Source organism: Talpa occidentalis, unplaced genomic scaffold (genome assembly GCF_014898055.3).
Source record: "Talpa occidentalis isolate TD23 unplaced genomic scaffold, MPIMG_talOcc4v2.1 talOcc4.11, whole genome shotgun sequence".
NCBI lineage: Eukaryota > Metazoa > Chordata > Mammalia > Eulipotyphla > Talpidae > Talpa > Talpa occidentalis.
Genome location: NW_023601104.1, coordinates 83,541,754 through 83,567,478, shown reverse-complemented (window position 1 = coordinate 83,567,478; position 25,725 = coordinate 83,541,754). Strand labels below are relative to the sequence as shown.

The 25,725-nt window shown below is 43.7% G+C and overlaps 1 protein-coding gene across 1 annotated transcript in view; it reads left to right on the top strand.

The window, feature by feature from the left end:
- Positions 1–12,339: 12,339 nt before the first annotated feature.
- Positions 12,340–25,725, top strand: part of FLRT2 (fibronectin leucine rich transmembrane protein 2) — a 102,828-nt gene continuing 89,442 nt past the window's right edge. Inside the window, 1 exon segment of the mRNA XM_054691832.1 lies at positions 12,340–12,930. The gene's annotated coding sequence lies outside the window, so the exon portion shown is untranslated.

Below are 25,725 nucleotides of genomic sequence, written 5' to 3'. Positions count from 1 at the left end.
GATGGCATCTTTCTGCCACTGTGGACACGCAGCGGCCGGATTACAGGCCAGGTTTCGACTCACAAGACAACAAAAGACGCAATAGGAAATGTTCCATGAGCTGCTGGGATACCCCCAGCACAACACCAGACACACAAAACAACACTCAAAACAATAACGGCTGAACGATCTGACAAGTGGCCACACTCACCTTAGCGAGACACCTGGCTCTGGGTCTCGGGTCTCTGTCTTCTCTGCCTGGCCGCAGCCCAGTAAGATGCCTGGCTCCTGGGTCTCCCATTTTTCTCCAGGCCACAACAACAACAAAAACGGAAACCATTTTAGTTGCTTGGCTACTTGCAAAGCCCCAACAAACGGCCACCCTCACACATCTGAATAAAAGGCCTGGTTCCGGGTCTCCATCTTCATCACCAGGCCACAACAACCTTACGGAAGATTGGCACAGTGGGGACCCAAATCCACTAACCCCAAATGCTAAATTACAAAGACTGACTGCCCCAAACCCTAACCCAAGCATAAGACTTTGCACTTGTTACTTCTAAACACCAGCCCTTTATCACATCCTCTAAGGCATCGGCAGTCACTTACATTACTTATCAGTCACTCCACCCCCAAAATGTGATACTTTTTAGTATTTTCCGTGGGGCTATCTATCCTCACCAGCAACCCCCTCCAGGGGACACCACCTGGAACAGTCTTTTGGCTTCAGCCATCGGTTACATGCCGACATCCCCACATCCATATTATCTTGGTAATAATGATTCTAATTTACCTACTGCAATTATTTAGATGCACATTTTGATTTTTATTCTTAGTACTTAGTTTGAATTTCACTGTTTTGAAATAAGTAAAACAAAATATTAGTATGAAAAGTCAAAACATTCAGAAGATAGACTGAGAGACCCCCATTGGGTCAGAATTAAGTGGCTACCAGGGGTAAAGGAAATAGATGTTCTATTTTTCCATAAACATTATATTGATTGTGACCCATTGTCATTCATATCCAATATCTTGAGTTTTTTATACTGAAGTGATTATGGTTATCTCAGATTCATCCATATCTTTCCCCACATATTAATGACATTCTGTTCTGAAACACGTGAAATTTTTCATGTCCTCTGTACAGAGGAAAATCTCTTGTCTATTGGACAAACTGCAGTGCTTGCCTTATCAGACCACTGCCTCACCACCATACCATGACGTCTCCTAAGGACAAATGATTGGAGAACTTCAAAAGCCAGAAAGGCTGCACAGAAATTAATGCTTTTACTCTATTTTCTGGATCTGGACCTCTTCAAACAACTTGGATATTGAGACTTGCTATATTCTCTTCAACTAAATTGTAAAATGAATAGTACTAAAATATATGTGTTTCTATACAAGTTTCACCCACGTAGCTTTTTGAACAATTTGTTTGTTGACAGTTTGCTGTTGCAGATAAAAAGGACGATATGCCCATTGGTAGATATGATTTAAACCGTTTCCAGGAAGAAAAATATTAATCAAATAAAAAATATTTACAAACCACAGCATTTTTGAGACATTGGGAACTAAGTGTAACCAAAACACAAGGAGGAACTTTGAGCAGATGATTCTCAGTGAAAACCACATGTGTGCCAGCCCTCTGATCCGTAGTTCCCAAGGTGGTCGACTGCTCAGGGGTCTCTGAGTCACTCATTCATTCATGAAAATATTTCGCTAACCAAATTTTTAAAACTGTTAGCGAAGGTATGTGCCTTTTAATCTCACCCAAAATATCCATAGGAAGTATTGTCAGTGTTTTGTTCTTTCCTCACAATGACTTTATGGCATGAGTTTCCAAAAGCAAAAAAAAAAAAAAAAAAAAAAATTACAAATTAAAAGTATGGACTATTATGTGATTCACATAAGTGACTTGGCTTATCCTGAGAAAGGAAAGCCCCCTACTGTTCTTAATGGTTGTGTGACTGGGGTAAGCCTTGTTTATACTGTTTGAATACATATCCCCTTACTCCTGCCTGGTGGGATTCACAGTCACCCATGAGGCAGGGCTTACTAATGACTGAAATGAAATCCAGTCATTTAAGGAAATCTCAAAGGCTTCCTGGAGTTAGGTTGGAAAGATGTCACTAAGGGAAGGGCTGTGCTTTATGCTTTTGCAATGTTTACAGAACCTATAACACAAGGAACATGATTAATGAGACTCTCCAAACTCTAACCCAAGCATAAGACTTTGTACTTGTCACTTCTAAAGATCAGCCCTTTATCACCCTCAGAACATAAGAAATGTAAACCAGAACCTGATCATTTCCTAGAGGAGTTACCCTGACTTTCATCCTCAAGCAAACTAAGGGGTTAAAGAGGAGACATTCTCATTTTTAAACAGGAGTGACACCTTTGCTTTTCGGAAATGCTTTTCACTTAAATACTTTTACATTTATCATTTTCTTCTGTGCTTGCGAAAAGATATAAAGCAAGTTGGCCAGAAATTATCACCTACGACAGATGAGACATCTGAGGCCTGAGAAAATTAAATGACTTTCCTAAATACCCAGCTAGTTGGGAACATATTTGATACCAGAACTCAGCCTGATTCTAGTCCAAATAGTCTGTAACATGCTCTTATACTTACACACATCCTGTAAGGCATTGGCAAAGAGCTTGGCCAATTACCAAATTTCCTTGATATCTTCTAGTCTCTACTCTTTTCCTAAAGCTTGGGAGTAATGTGGAAAATGAAAATAATGTATTTATGTCCATGATAAAATATTTGTCGTTGCATAAATTCAAGGAAGTGATCTCAAAACCATCAGAATTGTATTTTTTTCCTGTCAATTCAAAGCTCATCCCTCATTAAAAGCACTTACCATCATCTCTCTTCCACCCTGGACACCCTCATGAATGGGTGATGGATGACTCACTGAATCAGTTGATCTAGTCACAGCTCTAACCTACTTCCTTCTATCAACAGTTTCCTGAGGCCTAGAATCAAGGCCTTTCCTGACTGTAAAGAGGCCATTAAAGAAAACACAAGCTCATTTTTACCACATCTGGTGGGCAAGCTCCTGTTTGAGAAAAATGAACAAACAAACTCAACCAGGACACATTTTCAACTGAGAGCAGCTACATAGTTGCCTCGACAGTCCTGGGGTGAGACTGTTAATCTGTACTTTGCATTTTATTATATCATCGAAGATAAATATAGATTATTCTTTCTAGATATTTTCATTAGCATCATCCAGAAAAGCATGAGGACAGCTTGTCCCAAGGTAAGAGACATGCCTTGCTCTTACTTAAGTTTCTTCTTTTTTCTTTGCCTGCTTAGCTAATTTTCTTTTTTTTATACAGGTAATCCACCTCATAAAGTGACATATTTATCTGTTCCAGACATTTCGGGGGAAACCAAAGAGAAGCACCTCTGGTGGTTTTGCTTATTTATTTTCTGATTGCTCACAACTCTGGAGCTGTCATCATTTGAGAAAAGAAAGACTCTTGATCTGAGCTACTTGATCGACAAGATGTTGTCTTTATTTTTTTTCCTTTGGCAACTGATACTGTCTGACTTTCCTCTTCACCCATCTGTCTTAATGCTTTCTTGTTTTGCAAGAAAAGAGAAAAATGTGAAAACCTCACAAAGTGATATTTTTATTGCTCTAACTGGACAGAGTCACAAAGAAGATTCTTAACGGATGAACATCTGAAGGAATTAGACTATTCAAATAGTATGTTAAAATAATTCATAATTCTATTACCTAAGATATATTTTTATCAATTTTTTCTTTAATCCACAGTATAAAACTATACCATGGGTCGTGAGAATAGAAAAATCCTTTGGCAAAGGAATCTGGCAAGCAGAGAACTTAACACAGAGGATAAATTTATTTTTCTGTGTTGATTCATACATTTAAAAAATCTAACTTTTTTTTTATAAACTAGAGTGGAAAGGATATATCACTTTGTATTTTGTTTATTTTACTTCTGAATTATGTGGATCATGGGTTGATTTGATGACACTACAGCTGACTGCAACTAAGAAGCAAGAACCACATGGACAATTGTTTAGACTTGCATATTTAACTATTTTTAATATTCTTCATATTCTTTATCTCTCTTAAGATAACTCAAGTTCTATTTATTGGTAATGTAAGAGGATATAACAAGATTTTTACCAAGATTAAATATTTATGCTGTCATCAACTTTCTTAGGTTTTAAAAAATGACTTTATTTAGGATTATGTTACACTTAATATAATTCACTTTTTGAGAGTATAATTAAAAAAATGTTTTTAAGTATACCAAGTTGTGCATCTATCATCAGGAATCAATGTTAGAACATTTTTATAACTGCAATAAGACCTCTCATGTACATTTACTTTAAGTCCTCATTCCTTCTTCCTCCCGCAGATCTCTTCTCCCTGGCAACCTCTTATAAACTTTACCTTTTCAATGTATTTGTACATATTCAAAATCATAAATAAAGGATCCCTTGTGTCTGGTTTCTTTCACTGAGCAAAATGTTCTGGGGGTTTATCCATGTTTTATTATGAATCCATAGGTTGTTCCTTTTTATTGTCAAGTAGCCTTCCATCTCATGAATATGCCACATCTTGTCTATCCACTCACCAGCTGATGGACATATTTTGTTTTCAGTTAGGGGCTATTATGCAAATGCTGCTAAGAACATTTATGTGAAAGGGATTCTGAGGACTTAGGTTTATACTGTCCCTGGGTAGATACACCTAAGGATGGAATTACTGGGACATATGTCAGATGTATACATACATTTTTAGTAACTTTCACACCAAAGGGTTTAGCAAATGGCCACAATATTTCATATTCACATCATCAGTGTGTATATAAGGGTTCCCATTTCTCTACTTTTTCATCAATACCAGCTCTTGCCTGTTTTTTTTTTTGTTTTGTTTTGTTTTTTATAGCTAAAATGTTTGCTTCAAGTTCCTGCCAGTTTCCCTTTGAAATGGAGAGACACTGCTTAACAAATGGTCAGTTCATGTAAGAGGAAATCTCCGTGGTTTAACATGCTTTTGTTTCTTGTCAGTTTATACCTACCTTTTCTGTTCATGCATAATTATAACCCACATGAAAATTGTAACCCCCATAGCCATCTAGTGAGTGTACAGTGATATCTCATTGTGGTTTTGATTTATAGATCTCTACATATAGTGGGGCACACCATATTGTCTACAGGATCACTTCTGTAATTTTTAAGGCTTCTGCTCAGCTCAGACATGTGAGGAATAAAGGAATCTTGCTTTTAACCCATAGACATTTAGAAAAATAAATAAATATCTTGGGTTTTCTCCATAGTAGTAAGAAACAAAAATTCTGGCTGATGAGAGAGTGAAATGTGTAAGATGAACTCTAGGGAGGTTGAGGAGACCAGCATCTACTATTGGGAACACCACTGGGTCTATGACCAGTGGCATGCGGGTGTAGTATGGGAAGTTCTTGATAAAATAATTCCTTGAGGAGTTCTGGGAGAGATAACTTTACAAATGGAGGCATTTTTAATGTCAAATATTTCACTTTCTACCAACTTCATCTATAATCCATATTCTTGTCTCTGCTGCATTTAATGATCTAACACTGCACCATTTATACAGCATGAAATTGAAAGGAAACCCCACTATAAAAATTTGAAAATGCAGTGGTATGCCCAGAAATAAAGCAAATGAATAAATACATAATCCAAGAGCAGAACAATTTAGTTCTTCCTGTGGATTAATACAGTGTTTGGGATTTACTAGGCATCATTTCAAAATGCCAAAGAAAAGGGGAATGCCTTTCAAAATCAAGGTCTTAAGGACTTCTTCAGAGAAAAAGGGGTTCATGACCTTTGTCACCCTACTAAATGGAAAATGATCCACAGCAATCCCTCAGTGTTTAGGAAGGACAATTTAATTCTTGCCTCTATACTAAAAAATCAAATGCTGATAAACTCATACCTGCGGTAAATGCCTTTCTAGACTCTTTGTGAAATAGTGATAATAATGGCAAGTTGAGACAGAAGAGCAGAGACACTATCTGTGAGAACCTATCGTTTTAAATTTTTTATGATCAAGTTTTTGTTTCAGTTTTATTTGTCAAAATTGTTTCAAGTAGAGAAAAGAAAAATGAGAAATCCACACTGTTCTAACCGAGTAAGCAAATGAGATGCGTAAACCCAGAAAACGCAAACACTAAAATAATTCAACAATGAGATAAAAATAAAAATAGAAGAATCACTTGAAAAACTTTTGTTATTTCTATTAGCTATGTGGAGGAACTGTGAAGGAAAATTGGCCAACAGCAATTTATATGAATTTTTTTTTAATGATACAGTGAGAAAACAAGCTAACATTTCCCTAGTTTGAGAGTTTATTTCTTGGGAATTTCAAAACTCATAGCAGAATGGAATCTGAAAGTACTGTGAAGAGTAACTTTGTAAAAACTAAACCCTTTAAGCTTTTCTGAGACATTATATCAAATCAAGGCACCAGAAAGCAAGAAAAAATCAGCACAGCCACATGACTTAGGATAACAGAGTGCAAATTATGTGTCTCATTACATTTTGCTCTGTAAGATAGTAAAATATGTAAATAACGATATATAGTATATAAAAAGTTTATACTTATTCTACAATGTGAAATACCCCACCTCACTTACTCTGTTTTTTTTTTTTTTAAATGATTTATTTATTTATTTATTTATTTATATAAGCACTGGGTACACTGCTGAGGGGAGCAGCAGGTGAGGCAGGAGGAGGGTTACCCTCCACCGTTGCCAGGGATCAAACCAGTGCTGCAGAGGCTCTGCGGGTAGCCTCGTGGCCCAGTGCTCAACCGCTGTGCCATCAGGGGAGGCCCCTCACTTACTCTTTGTATCTACCCTTGCAAGTAGTTTTGGTTTTACTTTTTTTGATGGAAGGCAAACGGATTTTGTGCAGTTAACTGATTTTTTGATAAAGTGGTGGAAATTTGAAGTACTGTCTTCGAAGCCCAAGTTTAGGACTCTTGCAACTACACAAAATGCAATAGATATAATATTTGTTCCTGTAACAAGAGTCAGTTTTAAATTCTCTGACTTTCTAAAGAAAGAAAACAACTTTACCGGTTCGATCCCCGGCTGCTCCCCGGCCACCGGAGGTGGGTCCCACATGGCACAGACCTCTCCTGCCGCCCGCTGCTCCCCTCAGCAGTGTACTTCGGTCCTTCTGCCTGCTTTGCTCCCCACTCTGGCTCTGGTGAATTTTCTCACCTTCCTGCGCTTCTGACTGTACCCAGTGCTTATATAAATCAATCAATCAATCAATCAATAAAAAGAAAGCAACTTTATTTTTTTTTTCTAATATGTCAAAGGACAATGGGGAGTGTGTGTGTGTGTGTGTGTGTGTGTATAGTAGTGGGAACTTACATATACATACATGTACACATATATATAAATGTAATTCAGAATCTTATGTACTCAATCAAATATGTTTTCTTGGATTAAACAGCACCTTCTCCTTCACAGTCCAGTATAAAAGGCTCAGTAATAGTCTCTGCAATGATAGCATCCAACAATAATCAGCCCCTGGGTTAATCATTCATCTCTTCTCAAAACAGCTCACACTTTTATATCACCCAACACCCTTTCTAAAAAGGCATTTCTCTCACTTTTTCTTTTCCAGGGCTATAGGAAAATGTTTGCCTCAAGTTCCTGCCAGTTTCCCTTTGAAATGGAGAGACACTGTTTAACAAATGGTCGGTTCATGTAAGAGGAAATCTCCGTGGTTTAACATGCTTTTGTTTCTTGTCAGTTTATACCTACCTTTTCTGTTCATGCATAATTGTAACCCACATGGAAAGTCAATGAAACCACGGTTTGGGGAAATGGATTTTCAAGTAACTATTTCCATGCTGATTGTCCAGTTTGGGGCCTAAACAGCTTCCTTGAGACAGGAGACTCTAATTGGTGCCTGGAGGTGCTGTCTGCAGAAAACTGGATATAAAAGCAACGCCACAAAGCCCCTGTAAAATCAGTAAAAAGAACTTTATTATCACTTGGATAAGGTTTTCCATTCACAGAGAATGTTTTAGAGCACTGAAGTACTTTGTATATACCCAAATTGCTGTCTGTACCTAATGAGTATATAACAATATGTCTCTATGACTCCACTGGACTGAGAGATTTGACAGGGTGGGGTCTGAATCTACACATTGTAGATTTTCTATAAATGTTTGTTTGAGAATGAATGATCCACTTACTTTAAAGTGGTATTTACAAATCCAAAAAGTACATTTCAATGTCACAGATTCGCATGAATTCAGCCACTCATAAAAAGGGTGTCATAGAGTATTTTACATACACAAGAGAAATTAACAGCCCCCTCTCCGCAATGTGCTACTCGTGGATTTCCTTACTTTCCTCATCTTAGAAGTAAGGTTGTAGGTCTCTCTATCTGCCAGAAGAACTTACTCATAAAGTCAGTCATCATGTTTTGGGCATCTAGCTAAAGAATAGAAAAGTACAACCAACTCATTTCTTCGAGAATTCAGATCTAGTCAAGAGACAAACATATGGATAGCTAATGTTACTTCAATGGAGAATTAAATGAATACCAGATTTTGGCAGAAACCCATGAAAGCAGGCGAGGGCTAAGTGGTCACTGTGGCCATCTTTTTTGTGGGGAAGTTAGAATTTTGAACCAATGGATGTTGCAATGAGAATTGTAAAAGAAGGGGGACATCTCAGAAAACAATCATCAGGGTTTGGACAGTGATTAGGTTTGAGGATTGTAAAATGTGGGGAATTTAAAGATGGCTTCAAATTAAGTAACCAAGAGGAAATTATGAACTGTTTCTCAAGGATATAGAAAGTAAGTAGAATTTCCTGGGAGATTATTCCTGAGTGAATTTGATATTTGAGGTTTTTTTTAAAGATTTATTTATTTATGCATACAAGAACTGGGGTACAGGCCAGAAGTGTGGGGGTGAGAGTATTCACCAGAAACAGAGTGGGGTGCAGAGCAGGCAGACTGACAGAAACACACTGCTGAGGGGAGCAGCAGGCAACTCAGGAGAGGTCTGCTGCGCCATGTGGGTTTCTCCTAGCTGGGGATCAAACTTGTGCTGCAGTAGCTACAGATAGTTTCATAGATTGTGTCTTAACCCCTTGTGCCACCAGGGAGGCCCCTAGCTTCTTAGTTTTGAGGAATGTTCCAAGGTATGTGTAGGGTAAGTGAACAACTATCAGGCTTTTCTGTCTCCCACCATTAGGATTGATGATGGATCCTTGTGGTCCTGAATGCATGCCTGATGGCGGGCACCTGGAATAAGGTGTGGGCATATGTAGATGGGATTCACCTGGGCTAACGCCAAGGCCTTCCAGCCTCCCGGCCCCCTGGCACCCTTGCCTGCTGTATACCCAGTAAAACCCCAATAAAAGCCTGCAAAGGCCACCAAGGACTCTCTTCTCCTTCATCCATCTGCTCGACTCATAGAAAACCTGCTCTGTGCCCATTCCTGCCACTACAGTACTGCAAGACGATAACACCAGGGGAAACTAAGGTAAGGTGTAATTTGTCTGTGCTTTGAAGGCTGGCACTGCTTGATTTGATGGTAGGCTTAATAGTAACAACCAATTTCTAAAGTACTTTCGCTTCACTGACTCAGGATGTGACAATATCATGAGGCCACTAGAATAGGCATAGTTATGCACATTTTATAAATGAGACTAGAGTGGTTTGCAACTGAATTTAACCTCAGATTAAAATTTTTAGTGCCTTGGGTTTAAACCACAAACTTCTGCATATAAATCCTGTGTTATTTTTACTTTTCCTAAGTATTAGAAAAACATTTCAAGGGACATGGGCATATACAGTTGGGGAGTGGCACAAGAAACATGGAGATGGGGCCTCCCCAGGGGCGCAGTGCTTGAGCGCTGGGTTGCGAAGCTGCCCGCAACCTCTGTAGTGCCAGTTCAATCCCGGCCAACGGGCAAGGGTCCCACATGGCACGCAGACCTCTCCTGCCGCCCGCTGCTCCCCTCAGCAGTGTACTTCGGTCCCTCTGCCTGCTCTGCTCCCGGCTCTGGTTCTGGTGAATTCTCTCACCCTCCCGCACCTCTGACTGTACCCAGTGCTTGTATAAATAAATAAATAAATCTTTAAGGGAAAAAAAAAAAAAAGAAACATGGAGATGAAGACTGAAGAATTTGAGATGGCAGTGAAATTTCAACTGCAAGAAACACCCTACTGCAAACTGAAGTTCTAAGAAAAACCAATGAGCCAGGCCTCCCCGGTGGTACAAGGAGTTAAGACACAACACGAGTTCGATTCCCAGGCTGTCAGGAAGCAATTGCCTACATGACACAGCAGACCTCTCCTGACTCTCCCGCTGCTGCCCTCAGCAGTGTATTTCAGTAGATCCACCTGTTCTGTTCCCCACTCTATCTCTGGTGACTCCTCTCACCCCCCACACCTCTGGCCAAAATCCCAGCTCTTGTTGTATGCATAAATAAATAAATCTTTGAAAAAGAAAAAACAATGAGCCCAGATTCCTTTTTATGAAGCTTTCAGGTTTGTTTTTTGTTTCTCTGCTTCTCTAAGCTTGAGTATCAGTGAGCTTCTAAAAAATAGAGGAACCCAATTAACAGTTTTGTTTATTTGCAAAATTCTGACACCTGGGGGCCCTTCAACATTTACTATCTTTTTTTTTCCTCCTGATAGCCTCCATCACCATTTCTGAATCTGAATCTTCGGTTACGCAGAGAAGACATTTGTTAAAGTGATGCTGTCCATACACTTGATGTAATATTTTTCCATTCTTAATGCTCTCTGTCCTGGTGAGAATGATGGTGTCAATAGCCTTTAATGAGGAGCACTCCATGTGACACTATTTTCTTATAATTTTAAAACAGTAATAACATCAGAACTAATTCTATACACCGGCCACCTCTACCCGCTCCCTTTTTCAGTCTCCTTCATTTTCTGGGAACATAAATCAAAATAAAACCTGCACCAGCTTCTGTTTTGCCTTTAAATAAACATATATTCTTAAAGATGAAATAATTATATTATCTCAGCCCAAGGTTTCAAAGGTAGAACCTCTGTGGACACTTATGTACACTTCGACGCATGATAATGGATGTTCAAAAGCCGGCAGAGTAGAGGAGTATTTCTCCTAAAATGTGGTCCTCCCTGTTTCTGCGGCCTGAGAAGCTCTCCCTATGCTTTGCTGCCACCTTGGCAAACCAGAAGGATTTACAACGGAATTCTGCTCCCGGTTCCTACTGCCTCTGTGGGCTGCCGTGGTCAGGGAGGCATTTGAACAGGTTATTACTGATTCACAGAGGGGATGGAGCCGAGAGAAATTAGAACTACATGGTGGCGAAAGACCTTTTCACTTGCAAAGACCAGTTTCTGCAGGATGCACCTGTTACCCTCTGAAAGATTTTGAAACTCATTGCTTTAGCCTGGAATACAGACGGAGAGAGAAGGAATTTTATGGGGACGTCCGTTTGTGCTCTGTGCCACGTTCTGGCTCCCTGGGGTGTGTGTCAGCGACAGCGGACTCGCTCTGTGCGAGTTTCCCTTATCCAACCCTCCATTCCGCGACCACCACTTGCCTGGCTTCCAACTCCAGTTAACTTCTCAGGAGTCCAGAGCACTTAGTCGAAGCAGTTTACAAAATGCAAAGCATCTGGGTGGCCAAGGCGGAGGCAATTATATTCTCTTTTTTACCGCTTCCAGAGGAGCTGGGGAAATATTGGCAGCATAGAACCTAGGCGCGTAAAGCTGATCCGCTGCTCTCAGAGTTGGGATTCAGATATATTTTCTGCCTCGTCATTCTTTCATTCTTTTTTGGGGGGGTTTCTCCTGCTTATTCTATTCTGAAGCACGAAAGCATTCTCTTGCCTCCTCCTGCATGTCTCTACACCCCCCAACCCCACCCCCAACTTGCCACTGCTTCTCAGATCCTCCATACCCCACCCACCAGGTCTTCCGGCGTCAGTCTCTTTTCAACGTGTGGTCATTTGACTTTTGTGGGCGCTGGGCCCCGTGGGAGGGTTCCTTGCGGTGCCATTTGAATGTGGCGTGGGCGGGCGCCTCCGCCATTCGTCTCGCACGCGCAAAAACCTAGAGCTAGATGAGCCGAGAGTCCCGCATCTTCAAAGGAGCGCTAGGAAAGGAAATCATACCGGGGGCGGGGAGGGGGTAGAAATGAAAGAGTCAAACTCAACTTCACTGGCAACTTCAATAAATCCGGTAACTGGAGGCAGAAAATAGATTCCGAGCGCTGGGTCTGGTCCGGATGAAGCGCCAGGGCTCCTTCGCCTGCTGGAGCCGGGCGCTGGACGCCTGCCACGGGCTTCCTGCCACGCGAGGGACCCCAGACAGCAACACCCCCCACCCCCCAAACGCACTTGAACAGAGCTCTAGCCCGGGAGCGGCAGCCTGCGGTTTCCTAGTCGATCCCAGCTTCTCCAGGGAGAGCAGAGCGCACACAGGGTTAAGTGAGTTCCCTCCCCTTAGGAGGCACGGGGGAGGGGAAAAGCAGCACCACGTCTCAGGCTGGGTACCCTGGAGTTAGTTGTACGTTTGAAACCTGTCGCCGTCACTTGTGAGTTTGGCATATCCCACTGTCACAGCAGAAGAACCAGCGCCCGGCGACAGCACCAGAGGTTTCCACCTCCGCGCCCAGGCGCTGTGCGGCTCCCGTCCGGGGTGCGTCTCTGACCCTCGGTTTCGGGAGTCGAGGGTAGCGAGGGGCAGCTCGGCGCGCCGAGTCCACCCAGCTCCTGGACCGGGTTGGCAGTTCTCAACGATGGGCAGGAGAGACCTCGGCGGCGACCCCTAAGACAATACCATGCCCCGGGAGCCCTGCAGCTGCCGTGCCAGCTTCTTCCCTTTCCACCTCCCGGACCCCGTCGGATTCGGATGAGCACACTTGGTGGAGACGCGGCCTCCAGGTAAAGGGACTGAGGTGCCAGGTGGAGTTTCCCGTAACCGCAGGAGCTGCAGCTACTCCGGCACCACACGGTCTCTGGGGGATGGGGGTGTAGGCGGGTTTCAACCAGGCTGGGGGTCTAAGCTTTATCTTTTATCCCCAGAGAGCACAGGCTGCTTAGCAATCCCTGGACTTGATGAAGATCTATTTGTAGGTCGAATCCACCTCCTCTAGGGATTTTTGTAGCTGAACTCCGGGTGAAGATCAAATTTGCTACTCTGCTGGGTGTGTGGATCCTAAAATTGGGGTTTCTGGCACCTCCAACCTTGCTGGCATCCAGCCTCTCACTTCCCAGAATGAATCTGTTAACTTCTAGGAGTAGCATCCCCCCCAATCTCCCACCCCCACGCTCGCTCCTTCTGCTGTTAATGTCATTAGCGTTATTAGCAAACGGTGGCATCTAAAGTCACCAGCCCACCCCTTGGCCGCAATCGGGATTGGTTAGTGATTAAGATGAAGAGAGTGCCAGCTCGTTTTCCTTGCAGTTGGAGACAGGGTTGCTTTCCCTGTACCAAGAGTCCCTCCAGTCACGCTGGTCCTGGGTACTGCAGCCCACAAGCGAGCGCTTCTTCCCGGCGCGCCAGTGGGGGCGATGAAGGCGCGGGAGTCCTGGGGCTGCGCTGGGACTGCGTTCCCTGAGCCATGCGGGGGACGTGGGGAGAGGGCGGACAGCCGCCCCCACCCGGCGCCGCGGCACTAAGTGCAGGGATAAGACCACGGCACAGGGGGCAGGAGAGCCCCTCCAGCTGCCACCACGTCCCCGAGTGGGCTCGGAAGCGCCTAGAAAAAAAATCCCTCCGCTGCGCTGACCAGTCCGGGGCTCGCTCGCTCCCGCGGCTTTCAGCGCCAGCGCGGTCACTTCTCCTTTGCCATCAGCCCCAAGATCTAGGTTGCCAGTTGAGGTCGGGACACTAACCTGGGAAAGGAAGGCTGGGGAACAGGATGAGTTGGGGCGGGCTGGACCCTTCCTGGATGCTGGGGAAACTCCTGGAGCTCGTGGGGTTTGGCTGGAGGCAGCTGCTGGTGGATGCGGAGGCCACCACTGCTGTCACCCCTGGCGCTCTGCTCCTGGAGCCTCCCAGCAAGATGGCACTCACTGTCCGGGTGCGATTAATCCCCCAGCCCTGCCTCCTCGTCCTTTTTGCATTTATTAGTCACATGTTGAGTAAGGGGAGAAGAGCGGTGGTGTCTGTATAAGTGAAAGCATTTTCCTAAGGATCTTTGCATAGTGCAACAGGAACTGCGACCCACGCGTATGAACCCGGGTCCTGTGTGTGTGTGCGCGCGTGTGAACGTGTGTGCCAGCGTGCGTCTCGGCGTGCGTCTGGGTGGATCCGTACGTGGCTTGTGTTTGGGAGGCAAATTGGGCGTTTCTCCAAGTCTTCTTAACACGACTTAGGCGCTCAAATGCGTGAAGGCGGTAGACACAACAGGGGTGCAAGGAAATAAAAACAATTGAGGAAGAAGTGCCAAGTGATTCAGGCTTTGAACCGAGAAAGGCAAATGCAGTCGCGGCTGGGGCGCGTCCGGAAATCACCCAGAGCAGCGCCAGTCATGGGCACCGCCCCTGCCCAATGCTTCTGTCCCGAGAGCCCAGCGAATCCCTAGAGAGTTGGTCCTGAGCTACTTTTAAGCACGCGGTCTCCTGCAGGTCGCGGTCTCCTGCAGGCTCGACCCCACCGACGGCGCGCGCCTCAGCGTAGCCTAGCGCATGGCGCGAGCTCGTTCTCCCTCTTCTGTTCAGATCCAGCCTCTAAGACTTGTTAAAACATGACAGCAACTTACTGGAGGCTGGAGGAGCGGCAATGAAATAAGAGGCGAAAACCAGTACTTTTTAGTTTTTTTATTTGTTAAGAAAGAGACGCATCTGGCTTTCGTACACCACGCTTTATCCTTTGCAAACAGATGGCAAAGTGAAAACATTGCCGATATACACATGAGACTTCTTTAGCTGTCAAGCCTGATTCCTAAATCTCTGAAGCTGCATTTGGGTGTCTGCTGTAATCCGTGGGGAAAGTGAACAACGCTTTTCGCAGCGGCCAGGATGAAGGGAGAAAAGGCGGCGTTTAATATAATGCAACTTTCAACTTTGGGTTATTTCCCCAATTACGGTGAATTGAAAGCTCGGCAGCGATGGGGGAAGCGGTGCTGGGCGGTGGGGAGGGGGTTAGTCACCCAGGCTGCCAGCACTTGCCATAACGCCATCTTGGTTGAGAGACGTTATATTTTTACCCTCTAATCTTACGTTTCGATCATTTTTCAGTGTCTAAGTAATAGACCCTCTAACTTGGAAGTACAACACCGGGTGGCCAGGGGGAAAGTCGACTTTCAGGGCTCGATGGAGGCGCTGCCCCTAAGAGTAGGGGGCTGGGGCCGCGCCGGGTGGAAAGGGGAAGCCACGGTCAGGGCGGCATCCGCGCGGTGTTAGCTCCTGAGCTCTGCAACTCTCTTCAGGCAGGACAGGGTTAAAAGCCGAGTCTGCCTTTGCCTCTTGGAAAGCTTTGGGTTGCAGCCGCGCCTCCCGAGCATTCTTTAAACCAGAAATGTGGGAGGGACTCGGAGAGGGAGGGATTAGGGCAGGAGGGAGAGAAAGGCGGCTTGAGGAGGGAGCGCGCCAGAGCGAGAGGGACTGAGCGCGAGGAGGAGCAGGAGCGCTCCAGCAGCGGAGGCAATCCCGCGAATTCATTACTGTAAACATCCCCCGGGGGTGTCAGAGGGGTGGGGGTGGGGGCCTTGGCGCCTACATTAGCCTGGCCTCGGCAGACCGAGGCAGCAGTGAGGTCCGAGCAGCCTCCGACCGACCCACGCCGGGTGGGCGCAGCACTTGGAGCGAGCCCCGCGCGCGCGCCCCTGCGCAGCGCCCCGCGCCGGGACCCGCGCAGTCGGTTGGCTCCCAGGCTTCGGAGGCGCTCCCGCCGGGCTCTCCAGCCGCCCCCCACCCGGGGTCCTCCGTGTCCGAGGAGCCTGGGCGCTGCGGGGCCGCTCTCCGCCGCCTTCCCTTTTCGCCCTCCTTTCGGGACTGGTTGGCTGGGCTGAGGCGGAGAGGGGGAGGTGGAGAAGAGGCTGAGGTTGCGGCGACTGGAGCTAAGAGAAAGTGGCATGCCCGAACCCTGGAGGCGGAGGTGCTGGAGGACGGGGGAAGACAATGCCGCGGCTCGGTAGGGGAGAAAGGCGAGAGCGAGCCAGGCGAGCCGGGCGCCCGGGCGCTGGCCGGCTGCAGGGAGGCGCGCGCCGCTCTGAGGCTCTGGTCTCCGCACCCCCGCGCCCCGACGCAGCGGGCGACAGGGCCCGGCTTCAGCAGCCGTCGCTGCCGCCGCCACCCGGAGGACCCAGCAAAAGTTTGGATCTGTGGGAGGACGCGGCGCTGAGCGGCTTTACCAACCAGGACTGGAAGGAAACCTAGAGAACCTTCGCAGGTAATGCGCACCCCGAACCCTCTCTGCCCCCCTGCTGGTCTCCTGCTCCCTCCCGGTGCCTTTTCCTCAGCCGGTCAGATCTGGCTGAAAGTAAGCGGTCCTGGAGAAGTTCAAGCTCCCAGGGATGGGCACCTAGACCTGGAAGATCCACTACGCTATGTGCGGGGGGGCCCCCTGGCGCTGCCCCCCCTCGGGTAGGCAGCCGTGTGGAGAGGCGACTCTCCGCCGGGAATGGAGGAGAACCCTTGGCCCCAGCTGGTGCCTCATCCTGTAGCTCTTTGGAAATTTAGAATATGGATTGAGAGGTTCTTAATATTCCTCCATCCAGGGAAATGATGCATGGATTTCACTCGCTCCCACCCGCACCCTCTCACTTTCTTACCCTTATTTAGCATCTTTAAAACATGGTGTGCGCCCACTCCCATTACGTTAAGCTGATCCAGGAAAGCAAATCTCTGTGTGTGTGTGTGTATGCGCGCGTGCGCGCGTGTGTAAATTTCAAGCAGAATTACCCTTCTCCCCCTTTGACATCCCCTGAACCTTCCCTCCTTCCCTCCCTCTATTCACCTTCTGGCTTCATAAAATAGGAACTTTAGAAGTCGCAATTTGATTGAAGGATGAGATGAAAATCTTAACCATTGGTGACATGAATTTGCACGACTGTCGTGTGTGTGTGTGTGTGTGTGTGTGTGTGTGTGTGTGTTAGGGTGGGGGGTTTAGTGCTGTTGTGGAGAGGGTGGTTTTTCTTAGGTGTCCTGATGCACCATGGTTCCTGGGTGTGGGGGCTCGGTGTGTGCAGAATCAGAGACCTGGGCAGGGGAGAGAGGATGGTCACGTTTCTGGAACAGCAGCCTCACTTAAGCTAACTAAGAAAATAGCTTCTGCTTTTCACTCCTGAGCAAAAAGATTCCAACCCCAACTCGCCACCATCCACTCTCCCCCAGTGGAATTTGAGTTTTGAAGCAGCTCAACCTTTGCTGCTGCTATCATCTTTATTATCATTATTTATTCACCTGAAAACTCATCTTGCCTTCTCTTGTAAATGGAAATCAGTCACCAAAAGCTTTTGATTGATTTTAGTGGAGGGAATCTTGTAAAGCTTACAGTAAGCTAATCAAGTGCAAGGCACAAATCTGTGTAAATGCTAGCGCTGGAGTGCAAGGTGCTGATTAGATTTCTTTACATGCTGCATTTGCTATGCAAAGCTTCTTCCAAATGGGAGCTTTTGCTCCCCACTCAGCTGGGAGGCTCTTTAATCACACAAGGTTTCAGGGAGCTTTGGGGCATGTCCACTCACTCACAGGCTTATTGCTAAATTTATTATGTCTAACTTCTTCCCACCAAAAGCTAATATGAAAGCGAGCTGCCATATCGGGACCGATATTGTCTGTGGACTTAAGCAGTAGGATCTTATTAAATCTCCAATGAAAGGATCCCATAAACATTTTGAGGCAAAAAGAATGCAGGTTGGCATTTGTCCAGGGATATATTTTTGGTTGTTGCAGTATGAATTCAAATTTTAGTTCAGTATCAAAAGTGTTAGAACTGGACCTTTTTTTTTTTTTTTTAAACATCTCTAAGCAACATAAGCTGGATGTAAGATCCATAGGCCACCATATTAGAAGAGAATACATTTTGGAGAAATATGCATACTGTGAAAAGTTGCTTATTTCCCCAGCATTATTGATCTCCTAAATACAACTTTTCTTCCTATCCATCTCCAAAGTCTCAAACACGATTGGGTTAAATCATTTAAGGACTTTTAATAATCAGGGATGACAGTGCAACACCATGCTGTCATGTTGAGTTGCAAAGATCTGTGACTGGAGAAGGTTGGAAGATGAAATTTTAAGCATTATTCCATGTCTCTGCCAGTAGGTACAAGAAATTGTAAAAGGAATTGGGTGAGCTGTACTGTAGCAGAACCTATTACAAACCTAGCATAGAAGGAATGCTGTTAAAAAAAAATGCCCATGTCTTAACACTTCAGTAGTTTCATTGGAGTTTTAGAAATTCTGGGGGATGCTTTTAACACAAGAAATTAGATTACTGAATGACACCGTGCTGGACTGCCTTGGGGCCCAGAGGCACTGGTGGTTTTACTTGTATGTTCCATGTCAGATGATGTGATCTGCTCTCAGCTTGACTTGAGCCTGCTGGATCTCTTTGGAACCCTCTTGGATGCCTATTACATTTCAATTCTGATCACTGGAGAGTTTGATTTAGGATTTTGACACAACTCCCCAAAGCAACCTTATATCTTCTCAGTTTGAAGCTATGGTTTCAAGAAAGACTCAAGTACCTAAAGTCCAGAAGCTTTATTCTGGACAGACACAGTATGAGCATCTGATCTTCAGCTTTGGGCTCCGCAAGGAAGAATTGCTGCTTCTGCGATCAGATCTCCAGTGTCTGAAGTTAAAAGCAGCCCGAAGCAGCTCTTGGTTTTTGCTCTCTGTTTAGAAGATTCCAATAAGGTTAAAGTGATGTAATTTTTTTTTTTTTTCTATTCAGGTCAGACTTTTCTGGATAATCATCTTTGGGTATCTTTAATTTCAATACAAGTTCATTTTTCAGTAGATTACTTTAATAACTTTGTGGTTTCTGCCACAGTGATTCAAATTCAGTCCATTAGTGACCTCTATCTGTGAGAAGTGAATACTCATTGTTTTTCTTTTCATCAGCATCTACAGATTATGGGGGGTGGGGGGTACCCAATGGCTCTGTATTCCTTTCTGAATATTTTGATTTTCAGATTTGATTTTCCTAATACATAGTTCAATAGGAGTAATGATATTTATCAGTAATAAAAATGTTAAATGCTAGTAGGCTACTGAATGGTTATGCCATAGAGCATCGACAGTATAATCAACATTAATAAAATGCCAGTGTTGTTTGCTGCCGGTAAAAGAAATGTACAGCCAAATAGACTGATAGTTTGAGACTCATACCGCTGCTGAATGGAAGAGAAACCTTATGACCCCTAAGTGCTTACATAATAATGGAAACTTGAGACAAGCTCAGAACATATGTGGTGACTTGAATTTGTAGTAGCAGCATGTGGGTACCTTTAAATTCTACTGTGCTTCTCCTGCCCACCAAGGGTACAGATCAAGGATGACGTGGGGTGTGAGAAGGGTGCATGTGAACAGATGGTCTTTTAAGGAGACTTTTACAATCTGATTCCTAATCCAGCTTTGTCTTCTGAGGGTTTTGAAATTGAAATTTCAATTTTAGTTGATTATTCTAAATGGTAATTGAAGACAAAGTTTACTGAATTTTTAGGTGGGTGGATACCATTAGCTGACATTTTCCAGATGGTACTTGATGTAGTGGATGTAGTAGTACTTGGGGATATGCAATTTTTAGGAGCTTTTCTTTCTTTTCCCTTGGGTAGGTTTTACTCCGAAGACATTTTTAGAGGCCGATCATGATTAGTATTATTAAATAACCTTTATAAGACCTCAGCCAACTTTCTTATTTTTCCCCACCCTCCAAACTGCTTTACCTCTTTCAGGGCAATTCTGTTTTTCTTCTAAAACTACATGTTGGGACAGAGGCAAGACTGTCAGTATCTTTGTATTCCTTCTCAGATGGTGAAGCTGTTGTAGTATCTGTTATAGCATAGCACACACATTCACATACACACATCAACAATCACTTGAGACACAGATTCTTTTCAGGGTTTTATATGTGTTCCTTTTTGAAGAACTATGACACAAATATTGTAATAAAAATATCTTGTGTTCCGATGAATACAGAGACTTATTTCAGTTGCATGGAACAGTAAAACTCTGTATTAGCAAAATAATCAGTGGTATTTTCAGGACATGGTCAAAATCTGTTAGAACCTTCATGGTTCTTTTTTATTTTTTTCCCCTTGGCAAATTTCACATCTACTGGTCTTTTTGGTTTTCTTTGATTCCTTCTACTGTGTTGCTTTGAAGTGATTCAGAATTAAACAGTAGCTACTTTTTTAGGGAAATTCATCATGTTATGTTCAGGATTCCAGAAGAGTTAATGATGCAGAAAAAGTCCTGTAAAACATCTTTCTAAAAGAAGTCCTTCTCTTCCAGGCTTTCCACTTACTGGCCCCCTGTACCATTTGCAGTGAATTGGAACTCCGTTATTTATTTATTTTGCAAATGCCACCTTTAACTTAATTTAATGTGGGATATGTTTCTACAGCAGCAAGCTGTACCATGTGTCCTGAGTCGCCCTAACAAACGTGTGTCATTTTCACAGATCTCTAATAAGGAAGGTCAAAGAAAATATCCTTATATGATTTGGGAAGCCAGAAGGCCACATTCATGAGCCTCAAACACTGGCCAGTTATTCTGCTCATGCTTAAATAAAGGCACACATTTTCTGGTAGGTTAGTGGTTAAAGGCTTCAGACATTTTCTGAAGCCTTCAAGACATAAACCTCTGGTGCTGGTCCCCTAAATTGGCTGCTCATTAGAACTGAGCAATGCTTCTCACTTTAAGGAAACATGCAAGAAACAAGTAAAAGGGCCTCTGTTCCCTTCTGTCACAAGTCATGTATCATTTTTTTTTCAGTTCCCTTTTTTAGAGTTTTCAAGACACCCATAAAAGAATCTTCCATTTTTGAACATTTTAGGAAGTGGGGGGCTTTTGGATTGAAACGTACTCAAAAAGATCAGGACCTAGAGTTCACAACTGGGCCTTGACACACCGATTCCTCCTTCAATAGGGAGTTAAAGGAAAGTAGGAAAGTGGCTCCTAAATTCAGTTCACAAATGTGTTGTCCACTGAAGTCAACAGAGGTCATGGGCTGGATGGAAAACATTAGACTCACCCAGGCCTGAAATAGGTCCACGTGCTGGTGTCACTCCCAGCTCCAGCTGCCCAGGGGCGTCACTTTCCTGAATATCCAGTGTCAAAATAGGCTCTGTGAGAATTTCCTCTCCCACTTTGCTCCGGAGCTTGGACTCAAATGTTTTGAAGAAGGAAATAATGCAGAGAATTGCAATATGCCTCCTGGATACTATAGAGAAAGTGAAGGTAGGGTAGTAGCACGGACAAGCAATTATCATAGAGATACCAAGAAATTCCGTTTGGATCCTAAGAGATGACATTGACTTTAAAACACATCCATATCTGGCATGTACCCCAGCTTAGATTTCCCAGTTCTTCCATGTGTGGTTTCCTTGATTCCCTGCCCCCCGCCATCCCCCACCCCTTGTGAATTGGGTGAGGAAGCCCCCACCCCACCTCCCTTACTGGGTAACAAGAGCCAGAAGAGGTCAAAGCCTATTTTAGACCTGACCAAGTATTCTTCCAAGCCCTCTGCCTGATACAAAGTGATGAACGTTTTATTTTATCACATAGAGGCTAGATTAGCTAGACGTGGTTTAGAAGTTTTGTTCTTTACAAACCCACCCAAAATGATCAGGAATTGGATTTTTAACTCAAACACTAAAATTTAGGGCCATTAGTAAATGTTTTGATTTCAAAAAAAAAAAAAAGAGCCCCTGATGGCTCAAGGGGTTCAGTCTCAGCACTATGAAGCTATCCGCGGCCACTGCAGCACAAGTTCGATCCCCAGCCAGGGAGCTACCCACATGGCACAGCAGACCTCTCCTGTCTCACCTGCTGTTCCCTTCAGAAGAATATTTCAGTCAGTCTGCCTTTTCTGCTCCCCACTCTGGTGAATCCTCTTACCCCCTGCACCTCTGGCTTATACCCCAGTTCTTGTATGCATAAATAAATAAATCTTTAAAAAAATAAAAAATTTAAAAAAGAGCAATTCTCTCTCCAACAATATGTCAGATATAATTTTTCCTGTTCAAAATGAGTATAATTTTATGATGTAGGCCTTGTGATTTGGGGCCTGAAGTTTAGCAAGGCCTGAGCAATAGGAAGATTGTTTGGGAGGAAAGAAAATCTGTGTTTCTATAAAGAAAACCTGCATTCTCATGTCAGCGCCTCCTTTCTGCATTTATGACCTTGTATGAATTACTTAATCTCCCAGAGACTTACTTTCCTCTCTGCAGAGTTCAACTGGGTAGTTGTGGGTGCAGATAAGATTAATGTATGTGGAAATACCCTGATAACAGCACAGTGTTAAGTCCCATAAGGAGGCATTATTTAAATTGATAACATTTATCACTCACATGTGCTGTGATGGTTCTAGGTTTTATACAAATGAAGAGAGCCCAGCCTCTGGAGCCTTTGCTTTTGTTGGGCCTGTGGGGTGGTGCCCGGCTGGTGAAGTGTCTGGTGGCCTCTCCATCTCTCCTCCTATTCATTTAATGGCGCCTCGGCACCTTTTGTGAGTTTGCTCTATTTTGATGCAAGTATTCTTTTTAAGATCAGGGGTAATTACGGTGAATTGGGTGGAAGGGCCAAGCTTTTCTTCCTTGACAGCTTGGCTTGATGTTGGAAATTGCATTTATCCCAAGTGGAACCACTGAGCATCTTTTGGGAAGAAACCATCAGTGTCCCCTGAAGGAAAGTTGTTTCTCTTTTTGGCTGGATTTATGCGTTAGCCATCCAAGTTACCTTTTGCAACAACACAGGCATTAACAGAACAGATGATGGTTTTTAAAACTTTTGTTTCTCAAAATAAGGCAGACTGGTGCCCATGACTGTCTGTTCAGTGATTTCTGGAATATACTGAGCCCATTATAAGTAAAAGAAATGATCTGGTTTATTAGGACTTGACATAATTTCAAAGCTTGGCTTTTAGTCTGGCTTTATTAGGGTTGCAGACCCCTTAATTTATACGTAAAAGAACTGGGGTGTAGGCCAGAGGTACAGGGAGTGAGAGGATTCACTAGAGACAGAGTGGGGAGCAGAACAGGCCGATTGACTGAAATACACTGCTGAGGGGAGCAGTGGGCAAGACAGGAGAGGTCTGCCTCGCCATGTGGGTTTCTCCCTGGCTGGCCAGGGATCGAATTCATGCTGCAGCAGTGTGAATTGCTTTATAGTGTGGTGCTTTAACCCCTTGTGCCACCAGGGAGGCCCCGGAACTACCTTTCTACCTGACACTCTCAGTCCAGAGTTTGGCAAAATTAATCTGAATACTTTTTGTTCTGGCAGTGCTGGAGGATATCATTATAATATTTGAAGTGGGAAGCTGCTACTACTATGAAGAGTCCTGCTAATAAAGTCAGAAACATCTGTAGATATACGTGTGAGGAGATAGTACACACGTGTGCATCCATGACAGGTACAAAGGAAACTGAGTCTCAGGTAGGGCAGATTCCTGGTCTCTCTTGAAGCCAGGTGGTGCTAATTTAGTCCCTGTGTCTCTAATATACTAGAATAATGCCTTGACCCAAATTTTTTTTAATTGGAGATATTTTTTTTTTCCAAATAGGTGTGGTAGCAACGTCTAAAAAAAGAAAAGCACAGAATGCAACAAGGGGATATAATAATGTGGGAGTGAATGGTACTTATGAGTTATTATTCTTATCGAGGCAGAGGGTATATGCCAGATAATGAAGAAGGCTTTTCCATTCATTCAGTTGGTTTTACCACTGACCATGTTCTAGGCATGGAGGAAGACAGGAGAGGCAAACAGGGAGAGTGCAGGACAACCCCATTGGGGTTTCCAGGGTGGGGGAAAGGATGACATAATACCTTACAGATTTATACATGGTTGAAGACAGACAGTGCAGTTAATCCTGATAACGTGTGCCAGGAATACGTAGTATTAATGAAAAGAGCTTTACTTTTGGGGAGGACCATTCTCAGGTTGTAATGCTGGCTCTAGTACTTGCTACTTTCATAAATTTGGGCAAATATTTGAATGGTTTTGTCTTCTCAAATCTAAAATGGGGAAGGAGAAGAAATAATTGCTATGCAGAACTTCTCTTCTGAGATTGAGATCATGCAAAAGAGTCTATCTGTCTGGCAACCACCAGAGGCTAAAACATCGCTAACTGCAGACCCTTCATTTTCTCTGCAATGATGGTGATTCCATTTTGGTACTTTTCCCCCCTACAAATATTTTTACCTTTTCTTTAGAATCCCAAAGAAGGCATTTGACCCCTTAACCTATTCACTAACAGGATATATCCTCTTCTGCAAAATAAAATCTCATTTTTCATGTAAGGGAGCATAACAAGGACAGCAAAAGAAATAAGCACTTGACACAGTGGTGGAAGGAGCTCGTAGCTAGTGGTGTTGCACATAGGCTGAAGGTGGCAGGGGGACAGTGAGAAGGAAGGGAGACAGAAATGAGGCCTTATCTTAGCTCAGGGAAGCAGAAAGTGTCTGGCTGGCTCCAACTTGGCTGTAGATCTTTCATGCATTGAAAGCATGGCGTTGGCAGTTTTGGGGTGCTTCTCCATTCCCCAGTCATTCAGCTCCACACTCCCTTCCTTGAGGGACCAGTACCTTCAGCTTGCAATAAGTTCTGTGACTGGAGGTCGGCACTGTGGCTGTGCTGTTTCTTCCTATGTTGGACCATGCTTATTAGCGTGAGTCTGGACCACTTGCTTCACACACTTCCTCTTCACTTGACTGCAGGCAGGGTCATGAAAGTATGTTACCAACATGGAAGTTAGTGTTATGTTTATATAATGCTTATTCTGTACTTGAATGTACCTTGCCTGTATAATGATAGATGTTAGAATAAGAATGATGCTCGTGTTAACAGTTCAGTGTGGAAATATTCCTTTTAAAATATTATTTTCAATTAATTTGAGTAAAGGAGCTTCTTAGGCTTGCTTCTATGGCAGATTCTAAATAAATACAGTGCTCTGTATTGAGAATGAGTGGGGGCTTGAGACCCAGATTATCAAAGATCTTGCGTGTCTTGATAGTTTGAATGGGCTTTATCCAGAGGGACAGGGAATCCATGCAGTGGGAAAATAACCCCAAGGTAATTTTCATGTATCATTATAATTGCATGTATATATAATATAGTTTTTCCATTCTGCTCAACAATCGAGATTTTTTTTTTGACACTGTGTCTATATATTTATTGATGTGGGGACTTTATATTTAACTAGATGTTAGGTATGCCTTAAATCTTGAAGATCAGAAACACAAGTGTTTCCTGTTATGATCACATAATATAATGGTAATATTTATCTGTATTTATATATACATATAATTAATCAAATTGGAGCACAGTAAAGGGGAACTAGAATGTATTTTGTAAGCTGTTAACTAGACATCTTAGTAAGTAGCTTCTGAACCAACATTCCACTGAACATGAAACAATAAGACCTTGTTTTGCTTCTTTAGAATATGTAAGAGATTAAAATTCTTTGGGAAGTGGTTTAAAGTAATTTTTTTTTAATGTAATAGGTAAGGAACAGTCCCATAGTGCTGACAACTGTAGAATTCAAAACTCAAGTCTAATAA